This window comes from Cyanistes caeruleus, chromosome 4, assembly GCF_971803275.1.
Source record: "Cyanistes caeruleus chromosome 4, bCyaCae1.hap1.1, whole genome shotgun sequence".
Lineage (NCBI taxonomy): Eukaryota > Metazoa > Chordata > Aves > Passeriformes > Paridae > Cyanistes > Cyanistes caeruleus.
In genome coordinates, this window is record NC_141704.1 from 43,403,033 (window position 1) to 43,424,137 (window position 21,105).

Here is a 21,105-nt window from a genome sequence, read left to right on the forward strand (position 1 = left end):
AGATCAAGGCTAAACTGATGAGATTAAATTGCCTTAATTTTTAAGCAATTAATATATATATATATATATATATATATATATATATATATATATATATATATATATCGGGGAGCCTTTTTTGTGAGTCCAGAAATTGTATGTGCTCCTATGAACTAAAAATTGCACATGTTTAATGAAGTCTCAGTGTGGCTTGCATAGCACCTTAAAATAAGAAAGCCTATGTAGAAAAGAACAGTCAGAGAGCCAAGGTGTAAAGCCCATGAGGAAAAAGGAGCTTTGCCTGCTATATTACTTAAATACTGAATCATTTCCAGTATCACGTGCCAGGTAATCATTCCAGTGCATGTAAGTTGTACCAGTATGATCTGATACATCAAGAGGCAAGCGGTTTACATCACTTCTCTTGATCTTATCAGAACACAAAACCCATGTCTTTTTTTTTGTGTGTTCAGTGCATCATTTCCCAATGTACTTTTCTTGTGTTTCCTTCCCACATGAATTTTTCTATTCATTGCCTACTAAATCCTCGATGCAATCTGCATGTCCCAGCATAATTAATTTAGTTGACTATCTGCTGCCTGAGCATAATTCTCATATGAGAATTTGTTTAGCTCTTGTTCTAGTAGCCTGAAGGCTATTTCAGTCACAGAGAGAGCATTTTAGTTGCCTAACTTGGGAGCCTGATGCTATTTGAGAAGCTCTGGAGTATCTAAGCCACCCATTAGAGCTGATAACACAAAATCCATGGAAGACCTACACTGTTTTCAAGTGGCAGGTAGAGAGATGCAGGACTTTTAGTTCATGTCAAGTGATGTTTGGGTAACTGGGTAGATCCTCAATAGCTGATCATAAATATATTATTGTGATGTGGAAAGTTCAGCTTGAATATAAACCAATATTCTAACATGCCTGTTAACTTTTCCTGGTGCTGTACATCTTTTCTTGCAGTCTGTTCTCTGAAAAGCAATTAACAAGTAATTATGTTCTCATCTCAAGCTCTTGTAAAGGAAACTCAAATACAGGAAGCTAGAATAATGTTCAGAATTACACTATTACACTGATATTTAGACTTTAGTTCATTTGCCAAGTTAGACATATGCATCATTCAGTTTCTAAGCTTGGTTTTCAGTAGCCATAGAAACTGGAGAAGAGTGAAAATGGCATGACTTATTTCTTCTTCAGTTTACTGATCTTGAAAAGAATTCCTGAATCTGCAGTGCTGTATTATATTTAATCACAATTTTGTCCAATCTAATTTTATGTCAAGAACTGTATCTAATTTAAGAACATTACCAAGTACCTCATATTTTAGCATCTGGTATTAAAACTGCAGGAAAGGCTCAGTGTGGTACAATTATTTTGTTTTATTACACTAAAACCCAAAAATTGCTTCCCTCAGTGACAGTCCACCCTATAAGTAGATGTTTTCCTATACTGTGTTCCTACTTTAGAGTTCTGCCATTTCTTACTGCTTGCTACATACCCTGCTTGGCTCCTGCTGAGAATGATGTGTGCAGGAGGAAACAGATGGTGAAGTACTGATGCTAGAAAAATACTTCGCTCATCTAAGCTGTTCCTGTGGCCACTGAGGCTTATGGAAGTACTGGAATATATATAAAATCTTACATAGTCTTCAAGCATGGCATTTTTGCAAATGATGATCATTATAAAAATACCTTATAAATCACAGAGTAAGCTGACTTGGAAGAGACCCACAAAGATCATTAAGTCCTACTCCTGGCTCTGCACGGGACCATCCCCAAGAGTCACACCATGTGTCTGGGAGTATTGTCCAAACTCTTCTTGAGCTCAGTCAGGCTGTGACACTTCGGGGTGTCTCTTCCAGTGCCCAGCCACCCTCTGGGTGAAGAACTTTTCCCCCCTTGACACAGCTTCAGAGTCCTGTCACTGATGCCTTTTTTTTTTTTTAATTCTGTTAAGCTTCTTGATGTACATAAAAATGCGGTCAGTATTTTTAGGAACAGTCTTCTTCTGAAATCACAACTAAGTCATTACTCAGTTATGGCTTTGGGATGCCAATTACTATATTCCATTCCTCCTGGATTTACAAATTTAAATAATATTTAAAAAATTAGATATTAATCATACATATTTAAGTGTATTATCTTAAATAAATTACTTAAGTTTTTAAATTAAATTTGGATGCAAGTACCTAGGATTAAAAACCTCCTTTTTAAAAGTAGATTCATATTAGATTTATAAATATATAAATCTAGTTTTAAAAAGAACCTTTTATGTATTTGATGGTGTGAAATGCCTCCACTTTTTAAAAGCCACTGAAATACACTACAAAAGTCCTGTTGTGGCCCAGAGTGATGTGAAACTCGAGGTTTGCCATCGCCCAGGTACAGATGTGCCCTGAGTTCCCCGCTCTGCCCAGGCTGGTCTGGAGCGCTGCCCTGCCCCATGCCAGGGGTGCAGCCTACTCCCGCTGCTGCATCCGACCGCTGCAGAGGGACAAGGCAGTGCCAGCAGGCCAGCAGCAGCTCTGCTTGACACAGGACAATCCTCCTCCCCTGACACACCTCCCTGCACACACAGCATGTGAACACCCAGAAAAATCCCCATGTGACAAACTGGATGAGCCAAGCTAAGGGTGAGCGGCAGCTGGAACCTGGTCAGCAGCACCTGCAGTGCCACCCGTGAGCATCCAGCGCTCCTGGGCATGACCCCTGGAGCCTGCACACTTCCAGCCTGCAAGTCCAAGCCTGATTTAACTTGTATGTGTGCAAGAGAATGATAATATGGCCTCATGATCAGGCGTACCATGATCCATCCAGACCCCACTGTCTCACTCTGTGTCAGCCATTCCAGTGGCATGCTCAGAGAGAGGTCCTTGTCTCAATTTTCCTCATTAATCTGCCTCAGAAACGTGTTTTCCTCTATGCTTTTGTGAGAGTCACAGTTTTCCAGCAAATTTAGCTTTTCTGTGCACCAAGCCTTTAAAATTTCTGTAAATTGAAAAAAAAACATTTTCTTATGCTTCAACTGAGCCCTATCCCAAGTTGTTTCCAGCTCAAGAGCTGACTAATTTAACATCTAAGTTCTTCTTCTTGGGAAATACAGGATTTGAAAAATGTTTCTCAAACTGAAATTATGAACCTTCAACAACTCATATTTTAGAAAAAGTCTCTTGCATCCAGTAGTCTTTTGGATTTCCTCTTTTTGTGACTTTCTGAAAACTCAGTATAAATCCAGCAACACATTTATATGATAAATTTCATATCATAAATGGTACTAAATCTGTTTCCTTTTATCCATGTAGCAAACAGAGAGAACTCTGTCAGGTGAATGAATTTATTTAAGAGATGGTGAACACCAACATCATGCATTAGCTTAAAACACAGTGATAAGGCAGTGTAGTGCCTTGCCAAGTGCAGGTATTCTGAGAGTCAGAAACAGGGTCCATCCGGGTCCAAACACAGTGCATCTCCTTTATTCAGTTTTCCAGACAGATATTTCCTTTCATTTTCTTTTTGAACCTTCATCAGTTTGAGTTTCTTCTTTCTCTGAATCCATATAACATTGTCCCGGATTCTGTCTGTCTTGTTTTGTTTTGTTTTGTTTTGTTTTGCTTTACATAGAGATGTGAGGGTGGATGCCTCACATTTTATCTCAAGTTTTCTCTCAACAACTTTAGAAACAGCATTAAAAAAAAGGGAAAGCATACCTTCATTGGGGGCTTTACTGTAAAGTGTTAGTCCACTGGAGAATCTTCATTTTTAAACAACAGATACTTTATTTGAACCATTCATTGAAGTATCCAGCTGCATGAGCACACTGCTCACGTTGTCTTGTGAGTTTCTGGCTGCAATAATGTGATCAGTGTTATTGTTGAAGAGACTTCTTTGACACTTGTTTTCCCATTTTTTCCTCCCAAATATCCCAGAATGCTAATTAACAGGAATAGAAGTAGCAAGAAAATATGATGGAAAGATGTAAAAGCAAAATATGTAAAGCAACAAAAACATTTGCTCCGGTTGGTTTTGTTTGGGACGTGCAAATAAAGAAGTGCACGCTTTACTGTGAGACATGTGCACAGCTTGGCAGAGGTTTTATAGCTGAAATTACACTATTCTCTGGCTATGAAGAAGAGTCCTAAACAAATCTCTCAAAAGTTCTTTTTGTGCTTTTTTGTATCAACATCATTTTCCAGGACTGCATCTAAGAAAGCTTATTGTATTAACATTTTTGCCAGTATTTACTGTGATAATTAATTAATTTGATCATGCGGTCTGTTTTCCAACATATATCGTGTTTTCCAACTTTTCTTTTTTAAACTATTATTATTTTCTGAGAATATAATTATTCTGGCCTTCAAAAAAGGATTCTGCAATTTTCTCTGTTTAACAGGAATGACGAAATGTTGGAAGTATTTGAAGCCCAAGAAGCTCCTGAAAAGATTTATAGAAGTTAATGCTATAACTGTCCAGCCCTGGAGAGTTGCCACTTGGAAGGGCCCTGCTTAGACTTTGAGCTTAATTTGTCAGCATCATGTCTTTAAAAAGGAATCTTCAGCCCTTCAGTTGTCTCCCCAAAACTCTAACACCACTGCATGGGTAAACCATGGTAGACCTGTGTGAGTCCAGGACTCCAGAGGAGTTTGTCAAAAAGATATTCCCAAAGAACAGGGAGAATCTCCTATGCTATAAGCATCTTCTGTCACTCCCTTGCTGTGTGTTACTGGCTCAAGACAGTCAGTGAGCAAGGGCTTTTTGGTTCCTTTATGCCCCAGTAATCCTGGCTTCTAAAATAGCCCTTTTGAGACTCCTGGCACCTACACTAGACTCTAAACTCTGCTCTACACCAGCCCCAACAGCGTTCCACCACCAGGAGAAAATAAAGTTGGCCTAAAACCAATTTTGCATAGCCTGGGTACCCACACTGGGCAGTCTCTTCACCACTCAGATGGTCTGAACTTGCTTTTGTGCTGAAAAGTTGATGTGGAAATAGCAAGAATATATTTTCACATAGTGATCTCGTATTATTTTCTTTTTGCCCCAGTTGAAAGCCTAGTGGCAAGGGACATAGCATTTATGAAATACTGTGGATTATTACATAGTACACATAGCCTATAGTATTTTTGGTGTAAGCTGCAGGTTGCTGGGTGAATTAAGAGGTTACTAATCTTCTTCCCGTCAAGAGACAACTGAATTTCTTCAGCTGAAAAGCACTACTGGTTAGCTGTCACTGAAGCAACACGCTGCTTTTTAAGAAATCCTTGGCTAATGTATTCATCTGTTTTGTGAGGAAAAACATCTGCATTCACAAAACCTTATGCACAATGACATGTAACTTGATGTATAACTTTCTAGTACACTTAGAAGGGCTTCTAAGACAACCAGCCTTTGACTTTGGAAGCCTAAGCCATCTACTCTAGACCGATGCATGGTCTAAAATAAATCAGATCTGTGTCATAAGCTAAATATCTGGAGTCTGTTTCTCTCTTAGTAAAAACAAAATCTATTCTAGATGTGAATTGCTGAATTTTTAGAAGCAAGAAAAAGCTGTAACCAGTCTTAATTTAACCACTTCTGGGTATTGACCAAATAATTTTACATAAAGATAGAAATTAATGCCTTATGTACTCGTAAGCTGAGATTTCTCTAATCTGAATTTTTAACACAGCATTTCAGATCTTACCTAAAAAATACTCGTGGAGTAAAATCCTGATCCAAATTAATGTAATGGCAAACCTCCTACTGACATTTGGGGAGCAGAGATTTAACTCATAGCCTGAAAGCTGACACTGACTTTAACTCACTGGGCTGAAACCTGGGATCCAGAGGGAAGGGCATACATTAAATAGATAATTAGTTTATTTCTAGCCTGTATGCCAGCAAGCAAGTAATAATGCATGTTTGTATCATTTCCAATGACACAAGGAAAGCAACTGCTCCCTACAAGTAATACAAGATGCAGCAAATATTTTATTAGTTCAATTTTTTCTATCTTCAGAAAGATAGCCAATATTCTAAAATATTTAATTGATTTCCTGAACCAAGATCATAGTCACTGTTTTTAAGAAAAAGAATTCCTTAGATTATACTGTAGATAATGCCCTTCATATGTAATGAGCAGCATTTTAAACCACACAAAATTAAGTAGGAGTTTTAGTTTGACTATATATGTACACACACACACACTACTTTCAAAGTACTTTAAAAGATTTGCCTGCATTTGTGAATACTTACAGATTACTCTTTGAGTGCAAAGTGTAGAATAATTGATCTGTTACCAGCTAATAATTAAATGAAAGACAAACCAAGATATTTTTGAACAGATTTAAAATCGACTGTAGATATATTGGGAGCCATGCCATTGTATTTTTGAATATTACATGTGTCTTTCTGATGATATGGTCTGTCAAAGCAGCAAGAAAACAAACAATTTCAAGAGTCTTCCTAGATTCCCTGAGTGCAATAAGCAGCAAAAAAAGTAGATAGCCAGGCACCTATGAGCACTTAGAGATGAAATTACCTGCAGTGAACTTCAAGGGGAGAGCCTGTGTTGCAGGAAGGCAGAGCTTGGACGCAGCACAGCCAGGCAAGTCGTGTGCAACTGATTTGCCAGCTCGGTGTCCTGGTAAATGAGGTTGTTAAGAGAGTTCAGTTTTAGAAGCAGGGACTCCTCTTGTGCTGATGTGCAGCATGCAGTACACGAAGCAGGGCGGTCACAGGAATGTTTCCAGTGTCCATTAGTTTCTTCACCAGACGAGCTTGGCAAAACGAGCTCACAAACACACAAAGCAGAGGCATTGCCTTGTTATAAAGATCTCTGCTCTGAAGCTAAGAAAACTGAAGTCCTTCAGGGGTATTTACACCCAGAAAAGGGAGTCCAAGGAAGTGTTAGGCCTGTAGATCTTTCAGGTGAGACATCAGCTCATCTCACATTAACATTTTTCTCCCCAAGTGCTCTGTCCCTATGTATAAGTCATATTTTACTTGGGAGAAGCCTTTCTCAGTCACTGCTCTTACCTCCGGGGCCCGGCTGCTGAACAGTCTCTGGCAGACATCAGATCCAGTCAGACCTGCTGCAGAATGGTGGCTGAGTGCCAGAGGAGCCAGGGCCAGGGGTGGGAGAATGCCGTGTCTCCACCAGGAGAGGAAAAGAAGGAGGGATGGAAGGTAATGGGTGCGGGACAGGCTGGCAAGGCATCACGGGTGGTCTATCTCTCACAGGTACAGAAATAGCTGATTTTGTGTACTGTGCTCCTCTCAAGCCAGGATAGCAGGCAGTGGTCATCCTGAAAGAAAAAAGGTCCAGGTAGGTGAGCTGCACCAGAACAAATAACAATTCTCTAATAAATATACACCAGTCTTCAGCTGATAACCATAATAAACAGGATAGTGAGTGTTTAGATACCCCTGGTCTCTTTCTTACATTATGCTATAAATGAGGTTTCCATGGAAAGGAGGTTTTCAAGTAGAACAACACTTCCTTGTTTAATCTTAATATTAAAATTAGCCATAGGAATTTGAGTTATGTTAAAACTTACTCCAGCCTTGAATGAAAATGGAAAATTAAGTTTTACCACTGTTAAAACATCACAAACAAAATGGCAATCAAAGATGTTCAAAGATCTGTGGTCAAAGATGCTTAAAAAGCAGGTCCCAGTAGGTGCTTTAATTACTGTACATGTCTTGAGCCATGGAAGTTAATAGTGAGATTGCCATTTGCTTGAGTGAAAGAGACGTTCCTCAATTTGCCATTCAATTTCCTGGTCTAGGCATGGAGCAAGATCTGTGGGCTAGAGCTATTCAGTCTGGCTGCCTTAGCAGATTTGCATTCAGTAGGTCTTGTCATGTAAAGATTTACTGGAGGAAGTCACTTTAGGAAACTTCTGAATCTCCTACACCATCTCTCCTTACCTGCCCTACTCACACCTTTCACCTCTTCACAGCTTCACAGCACATACTCCCATGCCTGTTCCCTGCGAAGACCCTTTCAAATAAATCTGGCATATATTCAACCCTGAATGCAAAGGCAGGACATTGGTTATTGTTTCTCACTGGACAAAATATTTTATCTGAAATTAGGAAGAAAAACAACAAAACTTCCCCTGTAGATACAAGAAACAGTCTCTGCATTTGCTTGTCTTTTCTATGACTGGAAGCTGATAAACTAATCTTTCTGCTTTCAGAATCTCCCACAACATGTCTATGTGCTTTTCTGTTCACTTCCAAATGATCTCACCGTTTTCTATCCACCTTATAATTAACCACCAACTTCTAATCATTGTCTTTTTCTGAGAACACAAACATCAGTGATTTAATGTCACAATGGAGCCTCCTGAAAGGACTGCATAGAAAACATCTTTTACTGTGTTGCTTTTTACTTTAACTTTCCAATAACTTCCTCTTAAGGAAGATCTTATGTTCCCTTGCTATTCAGACACAAGCACACATAATGATGTATTTCTATCTTTAGATTATTATGGCTCAGCTACATGTTGCTTTAATGCCATACACGTAATTGCTCTCAGTCGGGATCACCAGCCACTGCACTCTCAGAGCTACTGCAAAGTCATTTGTTACTCACTTGAAACTGGAGAAGTAAAGTGCACACTCTGGGTATCAGGGATGGTGAGAATATAGGTGTAGTCTTTGGGGCTGAGCAGGAGAGCACCCAGTGGGATTCTGTTTGGGCAACACACATAGAGTGTATTGATTTTCTAACATAGCGCTGGAAAACAGTCCCTGCAGAGCTTGAGATTGTGAACTAAGCTGTAAAAGAAAGAAAAAGATTTTTGTATATCCTTTACAATATTTAATTGACTCAAACAAATCAGTTAAATGGCATCATAGAGGGGAAAATATCACCTTCATATTTAAGGTGAGTTTCTTCAGCTTGCGTTACAATAAGGTTTGTGATTTCAAATGAATAGCTGGAGTCATAGGAAAAAAATGTGTCAGACAGAATTTATAGAATGTAAAGCAGATAAGACCTTTATGTTAGCTTTTAAGTAGAAACATGTGATTCCAGCAGTACTGTTGCTGTTAACAGAGTCAAGGTTATGAACAAAGGACAGAATGAGTAGAATAGGTTTACGGTGTGAATCACACCACTGAGTTCACATTAAAAGGAAGTAGAGATGATATATTTATCATCATAATGTGCACTTCCTGACTCACCCAAACTCAAAAAAATAAAGTATGTGAATGATTAGGCAATGAAGATAGGTGTTAAGGAAGGAGGGACAATGGAAAATATTATTAAGCTTATAAAAACAACTTGACCTATTCATTAATTTGAAGATAATATGTTGCTCTTCCAATTATCCTAAAAATAAACATAGGGGTAGGTTTTTTCTGTGTGAGGGACAATTCCAGCAATTTGGATGACAGTCAAATATGTTTGAATGACAGGCTGCATAAAATGATTTAAGGCTTTATTTGGCACATGCTTTTCATGTGAATCAGTACGCTTATTTTTATTATGATTCCTCACCTTCATGCTTGTAAGGCCATAAATCCCATCTTTATAGTTCAGAAACTGTATGAAGAGTGGCAGCTGTAACATCTAAAGCATCAAGCCTAACTCACAGCGTAAAAGGTTTTTCTATTAGATCATTCTGGGTATTATAGTTTTTGTTGATATGTATGTTTTTTTAAACTTTATTTTATGTATAACTTACAAATTTCCATCTTAAAAAGGTCAAATGCTTGAAAACCATGCAACAGTACATAGTTTATTGGTACTTCCAGCTCTAAGTATTTATTGTTTTTTTTCTGTTTAGAGCTGGAATTGTGGTTTTCACCATCTTCCTATTTCAAATTCCCATTTTCTGACACCGGTCTACATGGGGCAGGACTGCTAAAGATCTTTCTGGCCAAATGTAAGTATCCCAGACAGGACTCTCAGTTGTTGAGCTGGTTATCTGGGTTTCCCTTCTAGTCAGAGGAGAGAAAGAAGGTCTTACAAGTAGTTTCATCCAGAGGTAGGCATTTAAAAAGCCTGAGATAAATCATGACTCCAGGCACCTGTTTCTTTCTTCTGTAAGGAAGAACCTTGGGAAGTTGGCTCAGGGTTTCCTGTCTGAAGCCAGGAGAGATGAGTTCCATGCAGAAAGTTTGATCTGACACTGGGTAAGTGGGCAAAAGGAACAGAGGGAGGGCACAGTAAACACACCTCATGGTTACAGGACGTGGCTATGGATTTGACAGGTCAAATTCACTTGCCTGTTTCTTCCAACATTTAAAAAGTCAGGATAAAGACACTATGAGAGAGACTGTCGGGAAGAAGGGAAATGATACAAACCCACATATGGAAATGCAGAGGAGGAGATATATTAAAAGTAGGCTGGGAAAAAAGGTGATGGGGGACAGAAAATGTAAGGGAAGATGTTATTTGGTTGTTATCATATAGGGGCTGATAGTTTCATGGGGTCTTGTCACCCCAGTCACTTAAGGAGTTGTGCAGAGACATAGCTGAAGGAATCACATTGCTAAGCATGAGAAAGCAAGGTTGAATGAATCTGTGTAGACAGGATCAGAGTTTCTCTGAACCAAGGTTACACCTCTGGCTGTTAGTGTTTCTCACTTTCACATCTCTACTTACTCAGGGTCCCTAGGAATGGTGAAACTGAAGGCCCCAAAACTAGGGCTGTAGGAAATATTTTTGATTTCTTCATAACCAAGAGAAATCTCCTAAATACAGAAACACAGTTTTGGGAGATTTCTGAACCAGAAACACCAAGATAGATGTCTTGGAAACGTTTTTATCACTAGCTTGGAGATTGTTTACCATAAGGTTTCCAAATGGCTTTTCAGGACACTTCTCTTTCTTGCACTTAGCTTTGACAATAGGCAGATAGCCATGTCATTAGAACACTTTGCTACATTTTTGAGGATCAGTATTTGCAAGAGTAATCACAGGAGAATAGGGATAAGAATAAATGTAATTTTTAATAAGCAACGATCTGGAATCTTTTTGTCTAAAAACCTTACTTGGACAGAATGAAAAAATCACTATCTTGACATATTAGGCATAAAAAGATTCAAACTGAATTTCTTCTATGAACACTAAACTCTTCTTTGTGTTTCAGTTTCTAGAAGAATTAATTGAAAACAGAAATGGCAACACTTTAGGTCATGAGAGGAAAGGAATCCATTATATATAAAGTTTCACCTAGAGATCTAATTAGCATAAACTACCGATGAACTCAACTGAAACCCTTTTATAAACTGCTGGGTTCTCAATTTAATATCACAGTAATTAACTAATTAATAATTAATATATTTGTATCATGGACTGACTTCTGTTCACTAAAGTAAAAATAATCAATCATTCCAGAGGAAAAAATGTTAATGAGCCAGATGAAGAAACAGTAGAGAACAGGGATGAGCTAGACAAAATTACTTTCTATGCTTCTTCTAGGAAAACAATAATACTACTCAACAGCACTAGCAGGAATGACAATCACTGTGCTGATTCTCTGGCTTGAGAGCTAAGGGACTGGTTTTAGGCCTGGGCTAAGTGTGCCAGACATCACATGTAATCTTCTAATCTTTGCAAAAGTGGCCTTTTATTTCTCATTCCTTGATTTCTGAGTAGTTGGCCTGAACTTCAGACCTGCCAGGTGCATACAGATCCTGTTGACTAATCAAAGTGCACAGCAGTCTTAAAAATGAGTTTTCAAGGCACATCAATTTGGTTAATCAGAAGTTAAACAACTCAAAGAAAATGATTGCTTGGAAATGTGGGTTCAGTGATGCTGCCTCCATTTCTTCTTTTGCAAGATGGACATAACATTTTCCATTAATTTCTTAGTAAGAAGCTTGTCATAAAATTAACTCATCCTATATATTTTAATATGAAAATATCAACTAAAAGCATGGCATGGGAGTGATTTACAAACATTTTAGATAGGCAATTGCACATTGATTGCTGCATATGGAAACTTATTCCTTCCAGATTTTGGTAATAAAAACAAAGTATGTGTGAAAAATTACTGTAGGGCTCTGCTCAATCATTTATCTGCAGTGTTTGAATACCGTTTCCCATAAAGGAGCAGCAACATTGTCAGTCTTGTGACTACAGTTCTGAGGGAGGTGAAAGATAGCATCTTTGGAATGAAATTGGAGAAATATGACTCATCCTTTTTTGTCGCTAGCCAAGCTTACCTTGACATTTATTTCTTTGCTGGAGTGCAGAACTTGTTTACAGAAGTTTCCCACACGCAAATGCATCTGGATTTCCTCTGAACTGTCATCATCCTGCAGGGATATTCACTCTACCACCTCATGGAATTTTCTTTTCTCCTGACTGTAAGTTAAATGGTCCTAAATGTTGCCAGCATTCATGTCAGCCTCGTATTTTGAAAATTTCATATCCCATTGGGAACTCTGCAACCTCACCTTGACTTTAGAGGATGAAATCAAACCTTAGATGTGAGCTGGTTCAGACCCGTCTGGGTGGCAGCTTTGCATCTCAGGACGTTCTGAAATGACAAAACACTGCTGAATTGCTGAAAAAATTGTGTTTGTTTAATGTGGTTTATAGGGGTTTACAACTTAGGTCATGTCAGTATGAGAAGGGCTGAAACCATGTATTCCTGATCCATTTCAATTCAAAGCAAAAGGCATTTATTTAAGCAAATCACTACTGATTTTCTCTGTACACGAAATACATACGCAGTTAGGGATCACTGCTTTGGAGAAGCAGATGTAATTTTCTTAATTTCTCTTTTACTGAAGTTCATGTGATGGTACAACCAAACCAAGATTTGGTTCAGATTAATATAGTAATGCACTGATACAAGCATAACCAGCTTTAGCATTGTTTATGCCTTCTAAACACATGTCCATGAGGGGTTTATATGTCTAACCAGCCAAGCATCTTAAATGTAGGTAGATTAGTGCAGATTTTACAGTCCAGGCAAACTATCCTGGTGCCATACAAATCAAGGCAATTCTGCTCACCTTCACAGGCACTGTTGTGCAGTCACAAAGCAGTCACTATCACAATACTAAGGAAGCGTGTCCATAGTCTAAAGGATATGGATCTCTAAAATGCATTCCATTTAGCTATATACCTGTATTCACAGGTATATTTTTTACTTCTTCACCAAGTACTGTTCTCTTGTGATGACACTGACAAACCAAACCCTTTTATACTATTCACATTATCAAAAAAATAAAAGAAATATTTCCCCCATTAAAACAGGTCACAATTCTCATGACAGAAGCATCTGGTCATTAAGCAAAATAGTTCACATAATAACCTTTACTTCCTAATATGTTATAATGGCATCAGAAAAGTAACCCAATTTTTTCCACAGCCTCTCTATTACTTAGCAAACTATTTACTCCTACCTATTTCATGTTTATAAGATGAAAGAGGCAAAAAAGTAAGAACTGTATTAATGCAAGAGGCATCTTCAATGACAGTATCATCAGAGGCACAGTATATTTGTAACTAGTTTAAGGAAATCTGAAGCTGCCATAAGATATAATTTAACTGATATAATTGTAGCCTGGGTTGTATCTCCTGTTATTTGTCATGTTTGGCAAAGATGACTATGTATTTCTAATTTCTTTATTTTGTATACATCTGTTTGATTTTAATGTTGTCTGTAATTGACTACATAAGTTGCTCTTTATTTAGTACTTTTGCTGTATGGCTGTAAGCCAAACTACACAAATAAGTAAACAAATGAGCCCAGAGGGTTGTGTGAATATATGTTATCTGACAGTCCTCAGGGACCCATGCTCCAAAAGGGATATGGGGGTTTTTCATTTTGTTTTGTTTTGTCTTTGTGAATAGTGATACCAAGTTTCTTCATTTTGAACAGAACCACCCTCTTTGAAGAAAATTATATGCATAATATGGGTTAATTTTTTAATGTTTATCCAATGTTTAGCTTTGAGAAAGTTAATGGGGAGCTATAAGGAGCTAGTTTAAGGTGTATTACTTCCTTAGAGTGGAACCAAATAGTTTTTAGGTAAGGTTTTCTCCTGTCTCTTTCTATGCTAAGCCTCTCCCAGAACCTATGGACTATTTCTGATTTTTGTGTGAGAGCCTTCTCTCACTTACAGCAAGATGATCAGAAAAACCTTTCTGCTAGGGAACCAAAGAGATTAAGGACTAATTCTCATTTGCATTTCCTTGCAGCCATGATTAGGTCTCCATCATTGTGGGATCTTTTCCTTTAAATAAAATGTTCAATGCCAGAAACATGAAACATGTCAAAGTTCTGGCAAGACTCTTTCTACATTACATCATTAAAATTTTCTATTCTAATTAAGCTTTTGGGCTGAAATATTTCACTGTGTGTACTGATGTACCTTAATTTTTGGATATGGGATAAAACCACCACTGTTCCATAAGTCTCTGGGTTTGGTTTGTACTCACTTAGGAAAACAGGAAAAAGCAAAAGGAGCTGGTGCGTGCTGTGAGGGGAGGCTCTCGCATGCGTGTGCCGTGCAGTGCAGTGCTCCCTCCGGGAGTGCCAGCTGCTGGATCCACTGAGAGACCTGTCTGTGAGGAATGGTCGGCACCCAGACAAGACAAAGCAATACCAACAACCAAAAAACATTCATGCACATTTGTGCACGCTGTTTTTCTCCTATGCATTAGGTACACGTACCCTTACGGCAAAGAAAAACTACTGTTTAAAATTATTCCTGTGTACCATGGGAGAGTGAGCCAAATCAGAAAGTGAGGAAAGTTCTTTTCCAGAGAGCATGGCCACGATCTTCTCTGTTGCAAGAGCACTAGACCAGGGTATATATTACATCACACAAGAGATCCCCTAACTTTGACTCAGTCAGTCCTAACAGAAATAAGTCAGAGTACTGTGCAGTAATAATTGCTAGCTGAGGCACTAATTGGAACAAATTGCCCTTAGGGGGGAAATTAAAAACAAAAGGATAAGCTTCCCATGATCTTTGCACTGCTGTATCCATTTACTACAGCAAGTTCTCCGTCACAGTGGGCAGGAGCAGTGGTGGGCTCTGAATCAGCTATGAAATCTAATGGGTTGCAGCAGGAGCCATGAAGCCACTCCTCAAGAGGGAGAGAATGAAACTGGCTTAAAGACTTGTGTTGTTCTAGGATTAAATGACAGAAGAAAAAAATATTGGAAACCTTTAGGTTTCTCATTCAATATAGAGATGATAAACAACCTGCCATAATAAAAGGACCTTTCTTGTGCAAGGAACGTACTCTAGTAAAGCAAGGAACATTGTTTGGTTTCTTATGTTCCCTGGAGCATCTTGTAAAAAGTATTTTTGCATCTTCTACTCGTATAATTTCCCGCTGCTGAAATGCTTAACTGAGATCAAGAAATTACATCGTCTCCTGACAGGGTCCTGAAACTCAGAAGTACACAGAATATGACTTGTGGGGCTAAAATGTACTCTGGGAACTTTAGGCACATTGCCATTATAGCCTGCTACATTTCCATTTTGCTCTTTTTCAAAACCTATTTGAATAATGTCGCTGGGTGATTCTAACTCCACTGGATTTCCCGTGGACAATGCATTCTATTTTTTTGGGAACAAGATCATTTTTTGTCTTATTTTCTGGGTTCTTTCTTGAATCTGTGCAAGTTTGTAATGACACTACATAGATAATTTAGCCTGTGCTGAGTTCCTGTATGTATGCAGTGATAGTTCCCACCCTTGTTTGTTTACTCTATCCTGAACAGCGAAGAGTCAGTGTGATAACATCTGAGAGTTCAATTTTGAGGGTTTTTTTTTCCATTCTCAAACCTGTTATCCTAGAGGTGCTACCACTGTTGCTTCTGGGCTCAGCCTTGGCCAGCAGTGGGTCTATCTCAGAGCTGTCCTGGAATTGCCTCTGTGGGATATGGGGGAAGCTTCTGGCAGCTTCTCACAGAATCTATCCAGTAGCCCCCCCTTCCAAAGTCTTGCCATGCAAACCCAATACAAGGCCATACTGATACATGCATATCACTGTGCATTTGCCCTGGCTTTACATTCTTACGTAAACAACTGCTGTGGCTGTGACAGAAAGGACACTGGGCTGAGTGGACTCTTTCATCTGACCCAAACTCATTATTCCTCTTCTATATTCTTCTGATGACTAGATTTTCTGGTTTATTGACTCAGTCTCTAGTCTGCAGGGTCCATTACATTCTTATAAAGGAAATTAAATAGAAAAATTATTTTTGACAATTCCTCAAGAGCTGCTGCTCCTTACTCCTTGCTTTGTTATCCTCTCAGAATTTGTAGAGACAGGATGGGATACCTCTTATTTACATCTTCTTTTGTCAAATCCTCATTTTTTCCTATGACAAAAGCCAGTAGACTTTTCTTTGCAATAATTCTTATTGCAATATTTACAAATATTCTTATTTTTATTCTAGATGAAAAGTGCTAGATTATTGCTTGAATAGTTGCTAAATTCAGTAAAGACAGATCTGAGGCCTCAGCATTTAGTGACCTGTTTGGGCTGTTTATCTGAAAATGATGGTGTATGAGTTACACTGGAATCCCTAAATTTTTACAGTGGAAATGTGAGCAGTGTCTTTGATCATGTTGTATCAGAGCAGACTGTGACATTTGCTTCAGAAGAGAAAGTTACTAATGTTGCTACCATCGACTAGCCCGTCCTTTGACCTCCGTTTCACGGTTAGTTGCAACACGCTAAAAAATACTGCTTTCAGCCACTTTCCTAAGTGTTGCAGAAGAGGCAAATCAGGAATCATAAGACATGCACAGTACAACAATCGTGGACTTAGTTCTGATTGAAGGGTCAGAACATTTCGTTCTGACTGTATGGAGATGCCAAATCCCACACTCCAAGTACCAGAGGTACAACAAATTACTCCATTCATTGGTTACTGCTGACGTGGCCTTCTTGCAACTTTCACAGCTCAAATGTATTTCTCATTCCAAGACAATATTAAGTCTTCAAAGTCCTCCTATTGACTGTTGTTTAGATGACTACAAGATTTTTAGATACCTCTTGCTGCCGCTTTAAATAAGCCATCAGTAACATTTTTTATTGGCTGTGTATAACTTAACTTGCTACTTTTGTTTCTCTTAGCATGGTAATTATGTAGCTTTTAAGAACACCTTTAGAGAAAAGGAATTTCTAGTAAGTCATGGTCAATGGGAGCGTATAAATTTTCAAATAGTTTTTAACTCTCTGAAACTCTAGCTAGATCTGTGCAGCTTTCTTACGTATTTTCACCAGATCTGTAAGTGGATGAGTATATGGCTTGACAAAATACAGGTGCAATGAATTAAATCATGGTGAAAATATGGTTTTATTCTATATCATTTAATTCTTTAAGTGTAATGTATTCCTAAGACTAGACCCATGAGAGAAATCTCAAGGTGCTTCTGCCAAGAATCACAAATTGAGGTGATTAACATCCCTTGACACTTTTTTCTTTCGTTATCATTTTTTCCTATTCTTATCTTGCAAAGTTAAATGCAGAACTTGTCTATATCAACATTGTTACTAACAGCTTGATGGTGCCATGTATTGTATTATCATGACATAACTTATAAATTGTTATACAAATAACAAGAAAACCATGTAATTCTTCAGAATATCCCAGATTCTGAATTGATAATTTTTCATTGTGTAGCTTTAATAAAATTCAAAAGTTTAAGTCTTTTAAGTCAAAAGCAAAAATTGGCTGAAGGGGCAAATAATAAATGTTTGTTCTCTAAATTAAGGGCTAAGTTTAAAACATTGAAGTGTAAAGTTATATATCCTTAGAATAACTTAATGAATCTCAGATGCTTTTTCAATTAAAAAAAAAAACAAAAACCCCAAAAAAAACTAAAAAAAAAAACAAAAAAAAAAACCAAAAACACAAAAACCCACACACACAAAAAAAAGAGAGCCAAACCAAAAACCAGCAAACCAAGAAAACAAACCGACTTCTGGATTGACCTGGAGTCCCAGTGTCAACTCATTGTTGGGAGGTTGATTAACTAGTTCATTTTAACTTGTTTGTTGCTTTAGTTTTATTCAGTTTACCTGAAACTAGAAGTATACAATATGAAAAGCAGAACAGTCACTCTGTTTCTCTTTTGTTTGCATCTGTTTTCTTTGTTGCTAGACAATGTTATTTTTTAGTCGATTTCCCATAATTAAAAAAATACCACTACAGCAGATAATATGAGAGAGAGTAAAACAACATACTGTCTCTTTTGTCCTAATAATGGGAAGGTATTTGTCTGGATAAGGTCACAGTTGCTTCTAAGTATAAATTACTTAATTGTTTTCAGTAGGGCTGTTGTGTGAGCTCCAGGACTAGGCAGTCTAATCTAAAGCAGAACTCTCTGTCTTTGAAAGAATGTTTCTGGGGATGATCTTCACAGGACAGACCACTAGGTCACCAGGGACTGGGCAGATTGGGTTTTATTAGTACTTTTTGTTTTGTCTTAGAAGAGAATGTGGGTAAAAAAGAAACACCATTTTACAGACATTCTTTTCTATCACCATATACTTTAAATTATTTGTAATTTTAGGCAGAAAAAAGGCCAATGTCAAAAAAAAAAAGGTAGTCTTCACAACAGCTGAATAGCAGTTGCAGGTGTAGCTAGAGAGATTTTTAATAACAGCCTGGTTTTTTTTGGGCACAAAAAACAGGTTTTATGCTATTAGTGTAATCCATGGGGTTGTAAGTATCAGTAAATTTTTAGGTGTACATTCCAGTGGTGCCTTTTCAATGGAAAAGGGAGAGAGTAGCACCCCATTAGTACCATCTAATGCAGCTGGAATCATATTGTTGTGTACTCACAGGGTAGCTCCATCCTCCTGGATAAAAATAAATTTCATTCCATCTAAGTTTGTATATGGATGGGCAAGCCTGTGCACACGGCTTTGCAGAGAGCTCTCCCTCTGCATAAACACTCTCTCAAAGCCAAAGCTGGAGGCCTGTTCAGTCAAGATATGTACTGGTTTAACAACAAATTGTACTTAAGATGTTGTTTTAATTGATATATCTGTGGACAGTCAAACCCCTACTTTAATCTGGCTTGTATCAACCAATAAACACACAGCTTTTGTGGGAAAACAAGCCCTGGCCCTACCCAAATCTTGTTCCTCTGCATGGAGTTTATAGAAAACTATGCAGCAGGCTGCATTAGTTACAGTGCAATCAAGGATTCACTAGGAGGGAAGAAAAGCACTTGGCCTCATGTGAACTCTGCATAAGATGCCTGTAATTCCTTGTGGGGGCTTTCAAGGTGACACAGAGGTTATGTTGGAGATGGAGGTAGAATTATAACATAAATTTATGTAAGTTTTAGGAGCACATTTGAAATTCTTAATTAATTGATTTTTAAAACATCCCTATTAGCCAAATGCTTGCAACAGTCCAAAGATGAGAAAACACCAGTACAGCAAGAGTAAATTTAGCATCCACTACTATGCTAAAAAAAGTTATCCAAAACATAAGGACAAGGAAGGGTGATTTTAGGGTTGTTTTGTTGTTAGGGGTGTTTTTTTCAGATTTTCTTCTGGAAAGATAGAATGATCCTCCTGGGGAAAAGAGAGGCCTCACTTAGAAGATTTTTCCAAGCCATACACATGTACCAACCTACACGTACAGACACAGAGTGCTATATACCCTGCATTGCCTCACAGCCATTACGTCTGGCTCCAGCAGAACACAGCCTGTCCAAGGGGTCTTTCACTTAGCATGTAGGGAAAGCAGGAACAGAAATAAATATTTGAATAAATGTTCAAAGCCACACTGCTTAACACTGATTTTCAAGTAGGTTATTTCCAAATGCTTGTTTCATGTTTGCGTTACGATGTTTTGCTTTCTTTTCTCGTCTCTGTCTTTAATCGTGTTCTGTCTTTCCCATTTGCCTCCATTTATTTGGTTCTTACACCCCTCCAGCTTTTTTCTGTAAACACCATAGTAAATTTTAGTGTGGGAGCACCTATGACTTCACTTTATTAAGCTTTTGGTGCTCAGCAATACTACTATAAACATTTCTGGTTTTACATTTTTATCTCAATTGTTTAATCTGCTGTCTGTTAAAACTAGACACCAGCAGGGTTGCAGTCCTTAGCAGGCAATCCCATTTCTCCAGTGAGGATGCCTATTTTGTATGAAGCATGTGATGCTAGAAAGGCAACAATGGGACAGCTAGGATGCCATCTATGGTTTTTGTTGCAGCCTATTATCTTACAAAGTAGCTACAACCTGATAAGTGTCATTTAAATGCCTAAAAGTTCTTCTTTAGTGTGGTGCAAGATATTTTTACATATGCAACTCCTGTTATTATCAGAAGGATATACATCTACTCTGTGGCCTACTCCTGGCATGATAGACTAACGAGGAGTTTAAAGCTGCACTCTAAAACACACTGTTGAATATATACTGGGATATTTTCTTTTTACCGTGTTCCAGGGAAGAAAATTTTCAAAGTTTGAATACCTTGATGTACAGTTTCAAGAGAAAAAATGGAATAATGTATAGCTGAAATGCCTCACCATCACTGAAAGGCTCTGAAAAGCTGCTGCAGCACATAAATAAAGAGCAACACACCACTCTGTGCCAACTACGACTTAGCTGGGAAACTATGCAATGATTAAACAATGAAATTAAACACATAGGACCTGGTAAATTTAAATATTTAAATGCCACTTTTCATAACAAATCATACTAATGCATGACTGTGAGTCTGACCTTGCGTTAGGATGGCTTATGACACTGCAAGCAAGACAGATAGCTTGGTGCATTCCTCTGCATCTTCAGTTATGGTCTATGTTCTCCCATAGAGAGAACATAGACCATACCTACCTACATGAGATCTTGATTATGTAATTTCTTTGTTTTTATATATTTGTCAGGGGTATGAAAGTAATTTTTAAGTGAAAGGAATCTGCTTTCATATAAGTCTCAAGTAAATCCATTGACCTCAGTAATGCTACAGGAAAATCCAAGTCTGGCATCTTGAGGACTGCTACTAAAAAGCTTCTTCTTAATATTTTAACTATTACTCACATTACTTTATTGGACAACTCCATGGCTTTTCTCAGTGGATTTTTCTCCTGACTTTATCAGCTACCCAGGTAAACTTCACAGTGGGAAGTTCACTCAGATGTCCTTCAGGAAAGTGGGTTTGCAGGCAGGAGAAA

At 38.0% G+C, this 21,105-nt stretch overlaps 2 long non-coding RNA genes across 3 annotated transcripts in view; one reads left to right on the top strand and one right to left on the bottom strand.

Annotated features, from left to right (window-relative positions):
* Positions 1–21,105, top strand: part of LOC111937262 (uncharacterized) — a 51,226-nt gene that overhangs the window by 19,387 nt on the left and 10,734 nt on the right. The window contains exons 1-3 of one of the 2 annotated variants that reach the window (XR_002868530.2): positions 7,168–7,287; positions 9,761–9,859; positions 12,177–12,290. This is a non-coding gene — a long non-coding RNA (uncharacterized LOC111937262). Of the gene's footprint in view, positions 1–7,167; positions 7,288–9,760; positions 9,860–12,176; positions 12,291–21,105 lie in introns of those variants that run through there. The other variant, XR_015285491.1, reaches the window with a different exon arrangement.
* On the bottom strand, positions 3,564–7,018 carry LOC147653603 (uncharacterized). Its single transcript, XR_015285489.1, has 2 exons — positions 6,502–7,018; positions 3,564–3,829 (listed from the first exon to the last, which is right to left on the bottom strand). It is a non-coding gene; the product is annotated as an uncharacterized LOC147653603 (long non-coding RNA).